Source organism: Bombina bombina, chromosome 5, assembly GCF_027579735.1.
Source record: "Bombina bombina isolate aBomBom1 chromosome 5, aBomBom1.pri, whole genome shotgun sequence".
Lineage (NCBI taxonomy): Eukaryota > Metazoa > Chordata > Amphibia > Anura > Bombinatoridae > Bombina > Bombina bombina.
Genome location: NC_069503.1, coordinates 443,871,597 through 443,887,526, shown reverse-complemented (window position 1 = coordinate 443,887,526; position 15,930 = coordinate 443,871,597).

The following is a 15,930-nucleotide window of genomic DNA, read 5'->3' as shown; positions in this document are numbered from 1 at the left end:
ATAAAAGGCATATAAAAACTTTATTACAGACAGGAGAAGCATTGTTTTATTTTAGTGTCTATGACCCTATGCTGAATTATATTAAAAAAAAACTTTATGAGGGGGGCAGAGCCTACAACTCTTGCGGAAGGTCATGTTTTGGGGGAGCTCCTGATTCTTATCGGGCTTTATAGACTATTTTCCCCTAAAAATTGAATTTTAACAGCAGAGTTTTGTCCTACATGCTCTTGAGAGTCCCGGTGGGGGTTTTGGGGACACAACTCGCAAAGGTGATTCTTCCTATGCTCTTCAGCTAAGCGATGTGGGGAAGGACCGCATGGCCTGAGCCGAGCCTCTTTTCACCTACACTGCTAGGGCTGCCGCACACTCCCCCCCCCCAGTATTTGAGTGATCCTGGGTTATAAGTAGTGAAAAGTGCTACTATCCATATATTAAGCTATATTGTTCATATAAATAGAGGGAACCGTTGTCCACACTATTGGCGGGGTAACTGAAGTGCTCTGGGTCTGTTTACCAGCTGGATGCTATCCAGGACACCGCATAACAGATTACATTGAGATTGACAGAGAAGGAGCCCAATGGAGCACAGAGCAGAAGCTATGGAGGCCGTGGAAACATGGGAGTACACAATACAGAGCGTGCTTACACAAAGCTACAACTTGAAAGAGATCTCAGCTCTTTACTCTCCATAGCGATAGCTCACCATGCTGCCTCTTCTGTGGAACATTCTGAGCAAATTCTTCCATCGGATGCAGAATGCCTCAGTTTGGAACAGCAGACGGATCTGGAACATCTTCCCACTCGACAGTCTCCGAGATCTGCATCTGGTTTAACCGCATCATCGCAATTTACTTCAGGCCTTAATAATCCTATGAGGAAGGCAACTAGATTGCCTTGCATACAAGAGGGATCGAGTTTTGTCACAGAGAAACCAGGTAAAGGGTCACATCTTCAATCCCTGGTATTGGCAGCCTGTGGAGTCTTTAAAGATTAATATTGAGAACAATGATTTTGGACTGCTGTTGATGGGGAGGTCGCCTTATATATTCTCTGACACTGCTTCCATTGTTTATATCTTCCTCTGACACTGCTTCCATTGCTGCTCTCACTCATGGTGGTCTTCACTTTAGCCATTCACATAGGCAAGGTGAGAGACATGGTGGCGGTGTTGGCATCTTACTTTCCCCCTCCTGCTCCTATCAGTACCTATCTCCATTTACATCTCTCTCCTTCTCTTCCTTTGAAGTCCACTGCATCCGCCTGTTCTCCCCCCTCTCTCTCAGAGTGGCAGTTATCTATCACCCCCCTGGACCAATCTCCCAATTCCTTGACAACTTTGCTGCCTGGCTTCCTCACTTTCTCTCTACAAATACACCTACCCTAATTCTGATAGACTTCAACATCCCTATTGACAACCCATCTGCCCCTGCTGCCTCTAAACTTCTCTCACTCACTAACTCCTTCGACCTCTCACAATCCACCCTATTCCCTACCCACAGTGATGGACACTCAATTGATCTGGTATTCTCCTATCTATGCTCTCTCTCTGATGTAGCCTGCCAACCATTTCCCATCTCTGACCACCATCTGCTCACCTTTAATCCCAATATAGATGCTAAACCTACTTCCCCCTCTCGCCCCCACACCAGTAGAAATCTGCACACTGTGGACACTCCCCAACTCTCCAATCTTATTAATATACCCCTCTCCCACACTTCCACGATATCCTGTCCTGACCTTGCTATAACCGACTATAACAATACTCTCTCCACTGCACTTGAAACTCTTGCTCTGCCCCAACTTTGCAAAGCCCCACGTCGTGAGCTCCAGCCCTGGCACACCCAAAAAACACGCTACCTACAAAAATGCTCACGCACTGCTGAACATGCCTGGAGGAAATCACGCTCTGAACATGATTTCCTGCACTATAATTTCACTCTTTACTCTTACACCTCTGCCCTTCGCTTAGCTAAGCAAACATACTTCTCTTATATCCACTCACTCTTCAAACCCTAAAAGACTCTTCTCCATCTTCAACTCTCTCCTCTACCCACCTGCACCACCCCCATCATCTGCATTCAGTGCTCAAGACCTTGCTGACTATTTTTTCAATAAAACACTTGCCATCAATAAAACATCCCAACACAAACCTACAATCTCCCAACTTCACTCCCAGTCACCCCCTCTGCCACTCTCTGCACCCTCCTCCCAACCACTGAGAACAAAGTGGCTTCCCTTTTGTCTTCCTCTCACCTCACTACCTGCCCACTTGACCCTATTCCTTTACATCTAATTCCCCTTCTGTCTCCCACCCTCACTAATATACCCCTCTCCCACACTTCCACGATATCCTGCCCTGACCTTGCTATAACCCACTATAACAATACTCTCTCCGCTGCACTTGACACTCTTGCTCTGCCCCAACTTTGCAAAGCCCCACGTCGTGAGCTCCAGCCCTGGCACACCCAACAAACACGCTACCTACAAAAATGCTCACGCACTGCTGAACATGCCTGGAGGAAATCACGCTCTGAACATGATTTCCTGCACTATAATTTCACTCTTTACTCTTACACCTCTGCCCTTCGCTTAGCTAAGCAAACATACTTCTCTTCTCTTATATCCACTCACTCTTCAAACCCTAAAAGACTCTTCTCCATCTTCAACTCTCTCTTCTACCCACCTGCACCACCCCCATCATCTGCATTCAGTGCTCAAGACCTTGCTGACTATTTTTTCAATAAAACACTTGCCATCAATAAAACATCCCAACACAAACCTACAATCTCCCAACTTCACTCCCAGTCACCCCCTCTGCCACTCTCTGCACCCTCCTCCCAACCACTGAGAACAAAGTGGCTTCCCTTTTGTCTTCCTCTCACCTCACTACCTGCCCACTTGACCCTATTCCTTTACATCTAATTCCCCTTCTGTCTCCCACCCTCACTCCGGCTCTTACTCACATATTCAACCTATCCCTTTCTACCGGCTCATTCCCTGCCTCCTTCAAACATACAAAGGTCACCCCCATCCTCAAAAAACCCTCCCTTGACCCTAACTCCCCTGCAAACTATCGCCCCATATCACTGCTCCCGCTAGCTTCAAAATTACTTGAAAAACTAGTTTTCGATCGCCTAACCCAATTCTTGTCCTCCAACTCATTGCTCGACCCCTGCAATCTGGCTTCTGTCCCCAACACTCAACTGAGACTGCCCTCACCAAGGTTACTAACGATCTCCTTTCTGCTAAAAACAAAGGCTGCTACTCTATACTCATCTTACTAGACCTCTCTGCTGCTTTTGACACTGTTGACCATCCCCTTCTCCTACAGACTCTCAGCTCTCTTGGGGTCTGTGACACTGTCCTCTCCTGGATTCACTCTTATCTCTCTAACAGATCCTTCTCCATCTCTTCTGCTGGTGACTCCTCCTCTCTTTTGCCTCTGTCTGTTGGAGTACCTCAAGGCTCTGTCCTGGGTCCTCTACTCTTCTCTATTTACACTTCTTCACTGGGTAAACCTATCAACAGCTATGGCTTCAGCTATCATCTCTATGCTGACGGTACCCAGATCTACCTTTCCACCCCTGCACTCTCTCCTTCTGTCAATTCTCACATCAGCGACTGCTTATCTGGCATTTCCTCCTGGATGGCCTCTCACCACCTAAGTATAAACATTTTGTTTAGCACAAAGTAGCAAGAGCACTACACAGATAAGGAAGGAACGCTCAATTTTGGTATCTGAAACTGTAATGATACAAATTATTTAATATCTATGTATCCCTCTATATGTTTGTATTTATATACAAACATATATTTTGATGGGTACATGTGTGTGTACCTTATGAGCTTGAGTGCTTGTGCATAAAAACACACTTGTTACAAATATAGTCTTTACCTAAAGGAGGATAGAGACTAAAAGAATGCACTTGGGTAGCACTTCCGTTCCCAAAAGAAATTATAATTAGAGTGAGCACTTCTTTATTTACCACTCTCCCACTATCTGCGAAACATGTTAGGGATGGGTATCTGTTAATACCCTGTTTAGTCTTTTTTAAAATGGCATAACGACTCGAACAAGTATACTTATATAGTGGCAACTTGGTTAACACAAGGACCTGACAATTACTTTTAGTGTTGGTCATTCACAAGTTAACAGTGGCATATGTTAAGGACTAGTTAATTAACTTTAAAAAAACTATAACGGCTAGTTACCCACTTTGGCTGTTTTAGCCAGTGCATTGGCAGTTTTATTACATACATTGGATCGTAAAAATAGCTATTCGCAGGCATATGTATATGTGTGGAATATTAGAAGTGTAAATAGAGCACTCAAAATTTATTTGCAAATAGCTGTTTATTGATAAGTACTGACATAAGCAATCCGTAGCAAAGTATTGGGCTAAACACAACAGTGCTTCCTATATTAAAAACTTGGTTAACACAAGGATCTGATAATTTCTTTAAGTGTTGGTTACTCATAAGCTATCAGTGGCATACGTTAAAGGCTAGTTACTTAATAACTTTTTATAAAAAAACTATAACGGCTAGTCGCCCATACTGGCTGGGGTAGCCAGTGCATTGCCAGTATTATTACACACATCAGATCGTGAAATAAACTACTCGCAGGCATAAGTATTTGTGTGGGCTATTAGAAGCATAAATGGAGCACTTGAAATTGATCTGCAAATAGCTTGCTATTCTCGCAGCAAAGCATTGAGCTAAATACTTATAACATAGCCTCTTATATTAAAAACTGAATACCGTACATTTTAGAGGCAAGCTACTTAGGTGGAGTACATTTTACAGTGGTGAGTTCATCTCGCATAAACTGTCTTAATCATATCACCTGAAACACTACAATATAAGAGCTGATAGCCACAATCAAAAGCGATTTACCAATACCTGTAATTCTTGGGGGACTAGAAATACAATTTTAACATTACGAATATCTCGTTAATATGTGCAATATAAAAATATAGACCCCTTGAATGATCAATTCTATCAATTCTGTGGTATTTAATCCTTAACTAAGTAACTGCCTAACATCAGTAACAACTAAACCACCATGCAGGGCTATTAGATAGAACAGCCGATCAGTACAGCCTGAAAACAAATGCCATAAACTGCAATCTTTTTAGTCACAGCAGTAACTACCCATCGGTATTGATTTAAATCATAATCACTGAAGTTTAAAAACGGTGAAAAATAGATTCTACTATTGGTCAAAATATAAACTCTCAATCTCAGAAGAAGATTTGTGTTAAAGTACATCAAGCACTGCTACATGGTATATAACAACTAATCCATAATAATACATATTGAAACAACAGCCAAATCTTACCGTACACATATGTGCATATATCTAGCTGATTTCAGTAATTGATAAAATCCATCCAACAATAAAATGGAATAAAAATCACATATTATTTACCATATATGTGTATAAACAGTATAAGTTACTGCATAACATGTGGTCAGAAACAAGAATTGAGGTTAATCTTTATCTAGAACTCACAAGTATTGGGGGCTTAACAGTCCAATTGAAGGAGTAAACGGCTCATACTGATAGAAGCCAATCTCCCATGACATTGCCCAAATAAGTGTAATTTAATATGGTACTTCAGATTATTCTCCAGAGATACAAGTCCCTATATTAATAACTATCAACCAATGTGAGACAATCTCAATATTTAAAGGAATATGAACAAGGGATAGAAACCACTATCCCTCTATTATATACTCTATCTTAAATAATCACTGTATTCAATTAATATATATTCTATATACGGTTTCTTAATCCTATATGACAAGAATCCAAATGTGGGAACTTTGAATCCCCTATCGGTGTTCAATTCTGACGGATATAAGTATATTATCTACTTAACAGACCTACAACACTTAATATTTGCATACTCCAGCAGGATCTCAGTTCCTAGGTAATTTACCAACAAGATATTTAAAGCCATTCACATGTCTGGTCGAGTTGTTATGTGTTTTTAAAGTGCACACATTCACACATTATATTTTTATCCATTGTAGTGTTAATAAAAGTTATGTTTTAATTTCTCACATCAACCCTGTGGTTTCTAGTGGTAAATAAAGAAGTGCTCACTCTAATTATAATTTCTTTTGGGAACGGAAGTGCTACCCAAGTGCATTCTTTTAGTCTCTATCCTCCTTTAGGTAAAGACTATATTTGTAACTAAGTATAAACATGTCCAAGACCGAACTACTTCTAATTCCCCCCTCTAACTCTACTCCAGTTTCTAATTTTTCCATCACTGTTGGCGGCACCACTATCTCCCCATCACCCCAAGTCCGCTGCCTTGGAGTCACGCTTGACTCAAATCTGTCCTTCAATTCCCACATCCAATTGTTCTCTTCATCCTGCCGCAACCACCTCCGCAATATCTCCAAAATCCGTCCGTTTCTAAGTGCTGAAACTACTAAACAGCCAATCCACTCCCTGGTAATTTCCCGACTTGACTACTGTAAAAAATTACAAACTGGCCTCCCTCTCTCCCATCTCTCTCCCCTCCAATCTATCCTTAATGCATCTGCCAGACTAATCCACCTCTCTTGACACTCTGTTTCTGCTGCACCTCTCTGTGAGTCCCTTCACTGGCTCCCCATTCACAACAGAGTTAAATTCAAAATTCTCACCCTGACCTACAAAGCCCTCACCAATGATGCCCCACCCTACCTGTCCTCACTTATCAACAAATACACTCCTGCCCGCCCCTTAAGATCCAACAATGACCTGCTTCTTGCGTCCTCTACCATCACCTCCTCTCATGCTAGACTACAGGACTTCTCTCGGGCGGCACCAACCCTCTGGAACGCACTTCCTCGTGCTGTAAGACCTGCCCCTAACCTCTCCTCCTTTAAACGTTCCCTAAAGACCTTTCTGTTCAGGGAAGCTTATCACCTGACTTATTAACATACTAACTTCACTTAACTAACAGCTACCCTCTATCTCCTCACTAATATCATTCTCACCTTTGCAGTCCCCACCTCCTGTTTCCCATCCTACCCATCTAGATTGTAAGCTCCCACGGGAATAGGGCCCTCAATTCCCCCTGTTTTTGTCTGTAAAATGTTGTCATATTGTTTCTCCATTGTACTGTTATCCTTGTACCCATGGGCAGCGCTGCAGAATCTGTTGGCACTTTATAAATAAAGAATAATAATAATACAGATCAACGACTTAATTGTCTCAGAAGTCCCCTATATCAAGGGATTTTTCTCACAAAATAACAACACGGGGGTTACAACAAGTCTGACTTATCAGTTAGACACTTTATTAAAACGCATCAGACTGGGAATTGGATAATAATGACAAAGGGCGTGAGATTTTAACTATCCAGCCTGATGCTGAATAGACTTCATCGGATACCTCCAGATAACTTTAAATTTGGACTCTTATGTTGCCATACCAAAGGTTCTTTTATTACCATATAACTATTCATACTGTGAGATAGCATGGGCGCTAGATTTCAAACCTGAGGTGTTTAACAGTACGGTACAAATATTGTGGTTATTTGTGGGCTGCTGATATCCTAGCTCCCACTAAGAAACACCTCATTTTTGTATTTTTGTATACTGTATCTGAGCTTCTTGTTCGAATGACAGACATATTATGCCTTATTCTATTGTTCATTTTGCCTGTCGGCTGTTGCCCTCTGACTATACCTTTAATTATAATTCTTTGTGGTGAAATGTTTATTTAGAGCCTATACTTGCTATGAACAAAATAGGTTGGTTAATACAAGCCTAAAGAGTTATTTGCTTAATTGGTCTAATGGCTCACTATGTATAGATATGGATATGTTAAGCCAAGTTCTACAGACAGTTAGGTGTGGTATTGTATATTCGATGCTAGTTGTTTTCATATAACTGTTTTGCCTTCTTAATAATTATAAGACCACTCAGAGCCAAACATTCTAGTGCTTACCATTTCAGAAATTTTGAATTTGAATATACTATCGTTAGACCTATATGGCCCCACAAAGCTACCCAAAAAACGATATCCTCCCAATATCGGACTAGAATAAGATTATTGCTGAAAAGAGGTGGGGAGCGCTAAAAAGCTGTGGGGATGGATATTTATGTGTTGTGTTTATCAATTAAAATCTCCGGAGTGTCACACTTGTGAATTACCTTATTTATAATATTCTATATGTATTTCTATGCCTGTCAGTGAATAACTGTTTGCATGTGCAAGGTCTTCTTTTTTAAAACTGTGTGGTCGGTACTTATATGTGCAATGTGTGTATACAAGTGCTTCTCAAATTTATGCTTCAAAATAAATGCTTAATGTTTTTCAACTGTTAATAAAAAATAATATATGATAATCATTATCTGTGTGGAAAACCGTATGTTAATAGTGATAATTCCCTTTAAGGGTTTATATATTCTCCCAAATTCACCTGTGGCAGGGATCAATCTTATTAGAGGAATGTATATTGAGACAATATATATTGAAATAAACTACACTTTTACTTTCTATAAAAATACAATGTTACAATTCATGCAATATTAAAACGTTCTAGGATACAATATTGTTGGTAAAACAAATATATGAATATTGTTGGTAAAACAAATATGTGACGGATTCCCCGGCTACCCCGACTGGGTAGCTCCGCCAAACGGGTCCTGCTTCCTCCCTGCCGACTGCAGCTATGTAGCTGGCAAGTGACCACAGCCTGTAGCCACCCCTGATGCCCGACAGCACCAGTACCCAGGGTCCCACCCTGTGGCAGACTCCAGCTACCCAGACTGGGTAGCTCTACCTGATGATCCTTTCTCTGCCTGGAACAGGCTGCTATGTAGCCCAGGAAAGTGATTTTAGCTGGAGCCAACCCAAATAAATAGACATTCAGGTTAAACAAGAACTGATTTTATTGTAAAACATACACTCCTTTTATACACACAGCTCATCTTGATAACACAAAGGACAATCCCACAATTTTCCCGCCATTCCAGCTCCTCCAGACTGACCGGCGCCTCCATAGGAGACACAGTCCCACATAATCTCAGTACCTATGGGTGGCGGTTTCGGGGTGAAGTTATGGGGTTAGGGGTGTCCAAAACCCCCGGTTCCCAAAGGAGCTCCCCTCCGGCAATCCCCCCACCCCTTGTACTCCCCAGGGACTAGTCCCCAAAAGAGCGGAGCTCTGGGGCACATGGTTGCTGGAGTGACCTGGGTTAAATTTAGCGGGTGTTCTGCTGTCCTGTGGCCGACCGGGAGTTCCAGGAGCCTGGCCAGCCTGAGAGGGGTTAGGCGGGTGTCCGTTGTGAGGCGGCCCGACCGGGAGTTCCAGGACCCCGGCCAGCCTAGGAGGGTTTTCCTGGTCATAAACCAACTCTTCTCTGAACACAAAAACAAGCCAAAACAAAGCAAACAAACAGCTTCCAGAGATGGTGGTTGCTCTGAGGAGCCCAAAACCACTGAGAAACAACAGGGGTGAGGTTGTAGGGGGGTGGGGGTTAGTCTTAGCCATCTGGTATCCATGACATCTCCCCCCCTCCAGTTCGGCAGACCCGGCTAGACCCTTAACGGGTCGGCCTGGGGCTGTCTGACGGTGGCCCTCCACTTCTCGGTTGCTGGGAGAGGTTATCCCATCTCTCCTGAGCTTGGGGCATCCTGGGGGGTTCCTACTGATGTTTATACCCTGCGCCCTGGGCGCAGGGATAGTCACATAAGACAACGTCCCGAACAAGTTTTCTAAGGCCGCCTCCAAAACAATTGCTGTCCCACAAGTTCTAGTGTCCTTAAGTTATATGGCCACACTGCCTCTCTCTGTGACACTCTGTGACCCACCCACAAACAAAGCTAGTGTCGGTTTCCCAGCTGTATTCCCAGACCAGAGGTGGAGGCTGCTCCTTGGTGGGGCAGGTAAAGCTCGGGTGACCAAACATGTGGCACCAACTGAATACACTTTTATCCTCCTTGCCCAATGCAACGCCTGCCCCCTGTGAGAAATACTTAGGGACAAGAAAAGGGTAGAGACCCTGCCAAGCTACTGAGGGGAGAGTCCGTCTGTCTCCTCCCGAGAAGGAGATCTACCGCTGAGGAGGGAGGTCTGCTACTTCCACTCCATGGGAAACTGTGCTGCCGCTGGGGAGAGAGACCAACTGTCTCCTCTCCCAGAAAGGTATTCGGCCGCTGGGGAGAGATATCGATACCTGTCTCTCCCTGCAAGGGTTTCTCTGTAAGGGGAGGGAGGACGACTACCTCCGCTCCCGGGGGATGGCTCTGCCGCTGGGAAGAGAGACCGACTGTCTCCCCTCCCGGCTCCTGGCTCTGCTGCTGGGGAGAGAGACCGACTGTCTCCTCTCCTGGAAAGGGGTTCTGTTTATGGGGAGGGAGGACGACTACCTCCGCTCCCAGGGGATGGCTCTGCCGCTGGGGAGAGACCGACTGTCTCCTCTCCCGGGAAGGGGTTCTGCTGCTGGGGAGAGTTATTGACATCCATCTCTACCTGCAAGGGGTTCTCTGTAAGGGGAGGGAGGATGACTACCTCCGCTCCCAGGTTTCCTGGAGCTGTTACAGGTGCTGGGCAGAGGCCAGCAGCTCTCTGCCCTGTTGTCAGCACTTCTGCTGGGGTGGCTCCCTTGTCCAAGTCTAAAAGCTCAGAGCCAGACTGCTGATCAGGATCCCGCAGCCCTAATTCCCTTTTTCTTTGTTGCCACTCCTCCACGGTTGAGCTCCATGAATCCCAGAGGGCTGCACCCCAGATCTGTATGCGCCTGGCACGCTGCTTAGCGAGATCCAGCAGCCTCTTGTATTCCTTGACCAGTGCCTCTTCCTGGTCAATTATAAAATCCAGATCGTCCAGCAGCCAGGTCTCCTCCAAAAGATCCAGCAGTTCCTCTTGGAGCCCAGAGATATCCTCCAGACCCTGATCTGTCTCACTCCCAAACTGTGGGTCCTCTGTCCTTTCTGTAAACAGCAATCCAGGGCCACCGAAGCCAAAACCCTCTGTGTGGGAGCCATCCTCCAGCTATGGCTGCGCTTGCATAGCGAACCATTGGAGGGCCCGATAGCCGTCCTCCACCCACATCTCTTGCTGGATCAGTCTATGTAGAACAGCTAACCATTCCTTCTTTGGCTGTTCTCCCAGGAAAGGCAGTCTCACGGTCCACCGAACCCGGAATCTCGTGTCATTTGTGGGGAGGACCTTTCCATTTTCCTGCTCCTGTTGCAGAGCCTCCCACCAGAGGTCTCAGAGGGCAAGGTTTCTCCATGCCAGAACGTCCTGTTCCGAACATTTGTTCCAGTCAGCATCTTTTGTACTCTCCCTAGGAACTCTGCCTCCATATTTACCGGCTACTGTGGTACGTCTCCTCTGTCAGCAGAAACTGTGTGAAAGAAGCAGATCCCACCGCTGCCAGCCAATGTGACTGATACCCCGGCTACTCCGACTGGGTAGCTCCGCCAAACGGGTCCTGCTTCCTCCCTGCCAACTGCAGCTATGTAGCTGGCAAGTGACCACAGCCTGTAGCCACCAGCACCCAAGGTCCCACCCTGTGGCAGACTCCAGCTACCCAGACTGGGTAGCTCTGCCTGATCCTTTTTCTGCCTGGAACAGGCTGCTATGCAGCCCAGGAAAGTGATTTTAGCTGGAGCCAACCCAAATAACTAGAAAGACTAGCATTCAGGTTAAACAAGAACTGATTTTATTGTAAAACATACACTCCTTTTATACACACAGCTCATCTTGATAACACAAAGGACAATCCCACAATTTCCCGCCATTACCGCCCCTCCAGACTGACCGGCGCCTCCATAGGAGCCACAGTCCCACATAATCTCAATACCTATGGGTGGTGGTTTCGGGGTTATCCTGGTGGAGCGGGGGCACTTCCAGTGTGTTATTTTAAAGCTCTTGGTACCCAGATTTCACAGTCCAAAAATCAGCATGATTTGTTACTGGGGAACGGAGTTACAGTCCGTTGAAGTTATGGGGTTAAGGGTGTCCAACACCCCCGGTTCCCAAAGGAGCTCCCCTCCGGCAATTCCCCCACTTCTTGTACTCCCCAGGGGCTACTAATCCCCAAAAGAGCGGAGCTCTGGGGCACATGGTTGCTGGAGCGACCTGGGTTAAATTTAGCGGGTGTTCTGCTGTCCTGTGGCCGACCGGGAGTTCCAGGAGCCTGGCCAGCCTGAGAGGGGTTAGGCGGGTGTCTGTTGTGAGACGGCCGACCGGGAGTTCCAGGAGCCCGTCCAGCCTAGGAGGGGTTGTAGGGGGGTGGGGGATAGCCTTAGCCGTCTGGTATCCGTGACAAAATATATAAAAAATCTTTGTCCATAAATGTTTAAAGTTGTGGCCACAACTATATGAAATTCCCGGTTGGAATAATTAAAAATGAAAAAGATTTACAATCCTCCTGCAGGATATAATTAGTTAGACCATCAAGAAGAAATATTCCCCCCAGGATCCGGTTTCCCGATTGGCCCTCCATAGTCACGTGGGACTGAATCATACGTGACTGGGTAGAAGTGAGTTGCCGGGAACTACAAACGAAAAGTCGCCGACAGAAAAACAGGTTTAGATCATTAACTTACCTGTAGCGACACGCCAGCGCAACCCTTCCATAACCCACAGACCAAATCAGGGAGAGGAGGAAACAAGCCATCGGAGGTCCGGTAAGGTGGAGTGTAGAGTGTTAAAGGGACATTTACAGAAACAAACAGAACACTCAGCAGCATTCGATAGAAATATCACAAACCACCCGAATTAACTGTCCACCAATGTAACCGAAATAAGGAAACGGATCACTATATGGCAATATAGCAAAACTAATTATATCCTGCATGAGGTTTGTAAATCTTTTTCATTTTTAATTATTCCAACCGGGAATTTCATATAGTTGTGGCCACAACTTTAAACATACAGGGAGTGCAGAATTATTAGGCAAGTTGTATTTTTGAGGATTAATTTTATTATTGAACAACAACCATGTTCTCAATGAACCCAAAAAACTCATTAATATCAAAGCTGAATAGTTTTGGAAGTAGTTTTTAGTTTGTTTTTAGTTATAGCTATTTTAGGGGGATATCTGTGTGTGCAGGTGACTATTACTGTGCATAATTATTAGGCAACTTAACAAAAAACAAATATATACCCATTTCAATTATTTATTTTTACCAGTGAAACCAATATAACATCTCAACATTCACAAATATACATTTCTGACATTCAAAAACAAAATCAGTGACCAATATAGCCACCTTTCTTTGCAAGGACACTCAAAAGCCTGCAATCCATGGATTCTGTCAGTGTTTTGATCTGTTCACCATCAACATTGCGTGCAGCAGCAACCACAGCCTCCCAGACACTGTTCAGAGAGGTGTACTGTTTTCCCTCCTTGTAAATCTCACATTTGATGATGGACCACACTTTCTCAATGGGGTTCAGATCAGGTGAACAAGGAGGCCATGTCATTAGATTTTCTTCTTTTATACCCTTTCTTGCCAGCCACGCTGTGGAGTACTTGGACGCGTGTGATGGAGCATTGTCCTGCATGAAAATCATGTTTTTCTTGAAGGATGCAGACTTCTTCCTGTACCACTGCTTGAAGAAGGTGTCTTCCAGAAACTGGGAGTAGGACTGGGAGTTGAGCTTGACTCCATCCTCAACCCGAAAAGGCCCCACAAGCTCATCTTTGATGATACCAGCCCAAACCAGTACTCCACCTCCACCTTGCTGGCGTCTGAGTCGGACTGGAGCTCTCTGCCCTTTACCAATCCAGCCACGGGCCCATCCATCTGGCCCATCAAGACTCACTCTCATTTCATCAGTCCATAAAACCTTAGAAAAATCAGTCTTGAGATATTTCTTGGCCCAGTCTTGACGTTTCAGCTTGTGTGTCTTGTTCAGTGGTGGTCGTCTTTCAGCCTTTCTTACCTTGGCCATGTCTCTGAGTATTGCACACCTTGTGCTTTTGGGCACTCCAGTGATGTTGCAGCTCTGAAATATGGCCAAACTGGTGGCAAGTGGCATCTTGGCAGCTGCACGCTTGACTTTTCTCAGTTCATGGGCAGTTATTTTGCGCCTTGGTTTTTCCACACGCTTCTTGCGACCCTGTTGACTATTTTGAATGAAACGCTTGATTGTTCGATGATCACGCTTCAGAAGCTTTGCAATTTTAAGAGTGCTGCATCCCTCTGCAAGATATCTCACTATTTTTGACTTGTCTGAGCCTGTCAAGTCCTTCTTTTGACCCATTTTGCCAAAGGAAAGGAAGTTGCCTAATAATTATGCACACCTGATATAGGGTGTTGATGTCATTAGACCACACCCCTTCTCATTACAGAGATGCACATCACCTAATATGCTTAATTGGTAGTAGGCTTTCGAGCCTATACAGCTTGGAGTAAGACAACATGCATAAAGAGGATGATGTGGTCAAAATACTCATTTGCCTAATAATTCTGCACTCCCTGTATATGGACAAAGGTTTTTTATATATTTGTTTTACCAACAATATTGTATCCTAGAACGTTTTAATATTGTATGAATTGTAACATTGTATTTTTATAGAAAGTAAAAGTGTAGTTAATTTCAATATATATTGTCTCAATATACATTCCTCTAATAAGATTGATCCCTGCCACAGGTGAATTTGGGAGAATATATAAACCCTTAAAGGGAATTATCACTTTTAATATACGGTTTTCCGCACAGATAATGATTATCATATATTCATTTTTATTAACAGTTGAAAAACATTAAGCATTTATTTTGAAGCATACATTTGAGAAGCACTTGTATACACACATTGCACATATAAGTACCGACCACACAGTTTTAAAAAAAGAAGACCTTGCACATGCAAACAGTTATTCACTGACAGGCATAGAAATACATATAGAATATTATAAATAAGGTAATTCACAAGTGTGACACTCAGGAGATTTTACATGATAAACACAACACATAAATATCCATCCCCACAGCTTTTTAGCGCTCCCCACCTCTTTTCAGCATTAATCTTATTCTAGTGCTTACCCACATCTGACACAGAGTTGAAGTTGTTTTAACCGTAGTCCCACAACTTTGTTTCACTATAACAGGTCTCTAGGTTATTAAAAAATAGAGCCTAACCACCACAATGTTAACTCCTCTGGCACATCCTAGAATATCCTAGCCCTATAAAGACGCTCATATCTCACCCCTTTCTTAAGTGCCTATGTAATTATAGGTTTTGGGATCAGTGGTAGAGTACCTGTGCCCACACTAATTTCTGTTGGTATGGTTGATCTCGAAGTGGTCAGACAGTTATTTTTTTTTCTGTGTTTATATAAAGTCATTACAGATTACTCATAATAAATATATGGTTTCCCTGTCATATTACTAATGACGGTTCCCTTACTATTACTATTAGAATTATTGTTAATGTTGTTATTTTGTTTAATTATTTCAGAGAATGGGCCCATAAGTGGTCCTTATATTCATGGTCCCATTTATTCCCCCTTTAATTTCACCAAGTTATTAAAAGTCCAAAAGTGGTTGATATATTTTAATTTGGGGAAAGTATTCTTCATTAAGAGCCAATATATAAAGGGATATTTCTTAGTTGAAAAATCAAAAGTGAGTTTTTATTACTGATGAATGTTTAGTCCTTTTCATGTTTATATGGTGATTCTGGCCTAGATTTGGAGTTTTGTCGGTAACAACCCGCGTAGCTAACGCCGGCTTTTTTCTGGCCGCACCATAAAAATAACTCTGGTATTGAGAGTCCACATAAAGGCTGCGTTAGGCTCCAAAAAAGGAGCGTAGAGCATATTTAACGCAGCTTCAACTCTCGATACCAGAGTTGCTTACGCAAGCAGCCAGCCTCAAAAACGTGCTCGTGCACGATTCCCCCATAGGAAACAATGGAGCTGTTTGAGCTGAAAAAAAACCTAACACCTGCAAAAAA